The sequence below is a fragment of the Pteropus vampyrus genome, unplaced genomic scaffold (genome assembly GCF_000151845.1).
Source record: "Pteropus vampyrus isolate Shadow unplaced genomic scaffold, Pvam_2.0 Scaffold48, whole genome shotgun sequence".
Lineage (NCBI taxonomy): Eukaryota > Metazoa > Chordata > Mammalia > Chiroptera > Pteropodidae > Pteropus > Pteropus vampyrus.
The window spans coordinates 3,642,922-3,648,140 of record NW_011888829.1 but is presented as its reverse complement, the minus strand read 5'-3'; the positions used below and the strand labels follow the sequence as shown (position 1 = coordinate 3,648,140).

The following is a 5,219-nucleotide window of genomic DNA, read 5'->3' as shown; positions in this document are numbered from 1 at the left end:
CAGTAAAATAATTTATTGATGCGTTTGTGGAATCATTGTCAGAAGTTTCTTAAGAAATGCTGTAGGATCAAAGAGGTGTCTTAACACCAGAAAGATAAAAATGTTCACTCACTATTTCACAAAGCAGAAAAAGAATAACTTAATAACTTACAGACTGGTGAGCTTGATATCGTTTATGAGCAAAGTTTATGTTTAGACTGATGGCTCAGGCACATATTGAATATTGGGTCTCGTTATGATTGGAGAAATCATGAATTGGTATGACTGTACGCATAAAAACTTCATCAAGGTTTCTGTACTGATATACCAGAAGAATGTCAAACATCTTGTACATTTTGATTATGACTAGTTATTTGACAATATTTTTCAAGATCTGTGTTTGGGCCAGACTATGGAAGATAAGGAGGATAAAGTGTAACTCAGCTGATTGAAGTTTTATCCCAAAAAGATTAATTAGTTACTTCCTGGAGGGACTTTAAATGTTAACTTACCCAATTAGAGTGTTGCCTGTTAGTATTTTATCACTCATTACATTGATGACAAATTGAGTGTGATCTGCACATTTATGAATAATGCCAATATGGGAGAAAAACTGAATGGTATCTTATTGGAGTCAGGTCAAAATGACCTTGACATTATGGAACAATAAACAGATTAAACAAAACTTAAATTTCAAAGGAGTTCAAAATACCAACTATCTAAGTATAGGAAAGTTGATCCAGCTTAATAATTCATATAAAGAAAACCTGGGCATTTTATGAGTTAACTGCAAATACATCATTTTTAACACATGTTAGGCCCTTCCAGTTTGAAGAGTGGAACTTTATTTGGATCTAGAAATCTCCTTTTTCTCTTCTATTATTTTCCCTCTGACATTATTTCTGTTCTCCATTTCTGTAATTTCTATTAGATTTTTGTCTCTCACCTTCTCTCTTTCTCTTCCTTGGTGCCTTTTCACTCTGTGTCCATGCTATAAGCTTAGCATTCTCCTGAAACTACTCTTATGTTCCAAATAATCTTATCCTTGGATTTCCAAATATTTTTATCTTGTAAGATTTTGTAAATGCCGGAACTGCTGATAGCTTTCTAGTTCTGTTGTGGATTTTCTTCATGCATACACACACATATTTATGTTGCATGATGGGAGTTGGAGCGATAAATAGGGTAAACATTGTATTCACTGCTCTGTCTTGATCCACGAACATAAACCAATAATACCAAATGTGTTATATGATCGTATGAGCATTAACAGAAATTGGGTGTTCAGGGAAAGAGCTGTAATAATTTCACTCATCAGAGCCTATTGGAATATTATATTCAGTTCTATATATAGTAATATAGAACTAAGTTATACCAGGAATGTTTGAAGGAGGTTGAGGTATCTTGCTTAGAAAGAGGCAGAGATATTCATCTTCAGTTATCTGAGGGGATAGTATGTAGAAGTTTAACGTATGTTAAATATCTGTAGAAAACAGACCTAAGATCAGTTCTTTTTAAATGAAGTAGACTTCATGTTAGAACAAATAACTTCTTAATAAATAGGCCTATACAAAAGAAGAATGAGATACTTTCATAGTTGAAGCACTAGAAATGTTAAAACAAAGACTGATGGATAAGTTACCATAGAGATTTTGAAGAATAAAACACTCATTTACCTAATACTACCTCCTAAATTTCCAATCCCAAATTGTCTGTTTCTCAAGGTTTCGTATAGTCTCTCTGGCCCTTAATTAAAGTTTGTTTTTCTTGTCTGGATCCATCCAATTCCTAATTATCTGCCTGGTGACTACTTTTGCCTTGAATTCTGTTTCCCATGACCCTCCAAATTCTCAACCCCCTGCTCAGCCAATTTTGGTTCTGGGCCTTGCTTACTTCCAGACCCTAAACGCATCTCACCTCAGATTTCCCACTTGATTCCAAAACCTCCTCCCCAAATTACCTACCAGGTTTGGTGTATTCTTTTGACTAGGTCTTGCCTTCATGCCTGTCCTCTGCTCGGTGCTTTCTTTCATGTTGTGGGACCCAGAGATAGTGCATCATCGCATTTGCTTACTGTGAAGCCTTCTGACTGGGCACTGCCGCTGCTGTCTTTCCTTCCTCCTTCCTCCTTGTTTGCCGTACACTAACATGCAGCCTTCCAGCATATTAATCTTTTTAAATGCTCATTTAATTATCGCTTATCTTCCTGAAACTACTGTCTCAAAACCAATATTTTCCACTATCTGCGGGCGGAAGTGTACAGCAGTCAACTAGGGCTGCCATGGCAATATATCATGGAATGGGTGGCTTATACAATATAATTTTTTTTCTCACAGTCCTGGAGGCTGGGAGGTCCAAGATCAAGGTGGCAGCTGATTCGATTGCTGATGAGGATTCTCTTCCTAGCTCACAGACAGCCACTTTCTTATTGTGTCTTCACATGACAGAGAGAGAGAGAGAGAGAGAGAGAGAGAGAGAGCGCGCGCGTGATATCTCTGGTGTCTCTTTCTATAAGGGCACTAATCCCACCACGAGGACCCTACCCTCATAACCTCATCTAACCCTCATTACCTCCCAAAGGCCCCATCTCCAGTCACTGAAGGGTTAAGGGCTCCAGCATGAATTTGGGGGAGACACAGACATTCAGTTCATAACAAGGTGTGTCTTTATGGTCTGATTCTAAACCATACTTCTAACTTTATTTTTATTTTTATTTTTTTTGATATTCCAATAACCTCTTCTGCAACTAATTCTGTTTATTCGCTCTTTCTCCATGACACCGTTTCTGCTCTCATAACTCCTTACAGGATATACACCGTCCTTATTTTTTAAATCCTACCTATCTTTAGTTTATTATATTTCTTCTATTATTCTCTTAAAAAGTTTCAATTCTCTATTTTTTTTAACTTTCAAATGACTAAATGGGGGTGGGGGGTAATTCTTCCCCAACTACGCTGTAGTTCTTGTTGAATGCAGAGACCATGTCTTAGATTTCTTTGTACTGAGTACGTAGATCTTGAAAAAATAATTTGTGTTTTGATTCACCTTCAGTCCTTTATTTGTTGAACAGCATTTAATGATCCCCTATTTTGTGCTAGAAGAGTAAATGTAGTTCTTATCGTGTGACTTGGCTCTCAAAATGTTTTACTCTCCCTGAAACTTCAGTGTCAATAACTTTGAAGAAAAAGGCCATTTCTCTTTTCATCTTTTTCTGTATAATGTTACACAGTTAGAGTGCCTCACTTGCCTGCATCACTGGTGACTTAGAGATTTTGTTTGTTCCATAAACCTAAGATCATAATTTTTCCTTTAGATTTCATTACAAAACAGAGAGAGAAGATGAAGATGATGTCCTTTTATCGTCCATATTTCAAAACATCTGAGGAAAATAATTGGAAAAATTGGGTAAAAGAAATAAACTACTCTTCTTCTCCATCCCCTTGGTTAATACTAAATTTAGCCCAACGTCTGGCAATATTAAGCACTGAAAAATAGATTGAATGTTGGATGAAGTAATTCTTAAGACAATTGCCGAAATCTGACAACGTAGAAACAGGAAACATGAGAATTAAAGACCAGATCTTAGAGATCATCTAGATCAACTTGTTCATTTTCTAGATGATGGAGTAGAAGTCCGTAGATGCTAAATGTTGGCCCCTACAATACAGAGTAGCCAGCCTAGAGGAAAACTCCGACTGGCCCTACCCCATTCCAGCACTGTTTTAACTGTGCCCTATAATTTAGACCACACTATTTCTGTGAGTTTCGGTGGGTAACTTAAAGATACGCTGAAGGAGTTTGGGGAAAATTTTGTAGAACAGAATAGTTATAAAAAGACCCGGGAAGTAAAAAATACAAAAGGGAAGAGGATAGACTTACTCTAAAAATAATTGGTGATTTATTTCTTTCATGACTTGGTAAAAGTTCTTTATTAGAACCAAAGGACAAACTGAAAGAGTCTTGTGTTTCTTAGAAGCTACAGGATTTTTTTTTTTTTTTTTTTTTTTTTTTTTTTTTTTTTTGCATCCACTACTTGCCTTCGTATTTTTGGTATTAGTTTTCAAAGAGAGGAGACAGTGGTAAAATCTCTGAACTCTTTAACTATTTGAAAACTTCTGCTTTTGTTTACATGATTTTAAAAAGGGCAAAATGGTTTGACGGTCTTATTTCTGATTGATCTGGTATTTGGACATTATGCACACTGAGCCTTAGAGGAATGGAAATGCAGCCATTTGGGGAATGTCAGCATGACACTTTTTCACCCCAGTGTCTCTCCTAAAGTTCAGTAAAGGCCATCTTTCAGAAGCACATAAATCCACTTCAGATAAAACAAAACCAAAGGACTTACTTTCTTTATGTGAGAGTAAATCCTTATTTACTTCTTAAATACCTCTTCTCCCTTCCCCCTTAGGGGAAGTTATCTGTGTTCATTTTAAGCCCCTCTCATCTGTCCTCCATCTTTGAATCTCTGCCCTGTTTTGTCCAACCTGCAGGATAGCAGCGTCTATGACTTTTCTGTATCTTGTTCCCAGAAACAGTAGCCCATGGTACTTTCATTATTTATTCTCTCTCCTTATGTCAGTGACATAACATAGCATTTTCTCAAATTTAATTTCTTCTGAAAGAAAAAAGAAAAAAGGTATGGCTGATAGTTCTACCAAATGGAAACTCAGCATTGAGTGAAATAGGCAGGACTTTTATGCTTGTGGCCAGCATTTGAATTGTTAATGAAGGCATAGTGGTGGTCGCATGGTGGTAGGTAATGATGGTGATGGTGGTAAAGGTGGTGATGATGGTGGTAATGCTTGTGATGGTGGTGATAATGGTGGTGATTGCGATGATGGTGGTGGTGATAATGATGTTGACAGTGTTGGTAATGGTGGTGATGATGGTAATGCCTACTTATTGGTCTGCTTTTTCTTCTAAAGAGCCAAGTGGTTCTTGGGATGATTTGATCCCATTGTAGAGTGATAGAGGAAAAAATGTAACAATAATTTAATAGTCTAACATGACAGCACATAATTTATAATCAGCATTATACTATTTATCTGATTCTCAAGAATGGAAAATAGTTCAATTACTTTTCTTAAGAATAAAACGTCTTGTTTTATTGTCACTCTTACTGTTTCTTTGGCTTGTGTTCTTATTATTTTTGTATGGGAGAGCCCATGATAAATATAAGAAATAAAATCGGAGAGTGTATTATGTTGCTGTCACCTGAATGTACTTTTTACCAGAAT

General features: G+C 36.4%; 1 protein-coding gene and 1 long non-coding RNA gene across 2 annotated transcripts in view; one reads left to right on the top strand and one right to left on the bottom strand.

Annotated features, from left to right (window-relative positions):
* Positions 1-5,213, bottom strand: part of LOC111739209 — a 6,699-nt gene extending 1,486 nt beyond the window's left edge. The window contains exon 1 of the long non-coding RNA XR_002780174.1: positions 4,328-5,213. This is a non-coding gene — a long non-coding RNA (uncharacterized LOC111739209). The remainder of the gene's footprint in view (positions 1-4,327) is intronic.
* The window catches only part of CHRM2 (cholinergic receptor muscarinic 2), a 125,385-nt gene that overhangs the window by 89,716 nt on the left and 30,450 nt on the right, over positions 1-5,219 (top strand). The gene's annotated exons all lie outside the window — the stretch shown is intronic.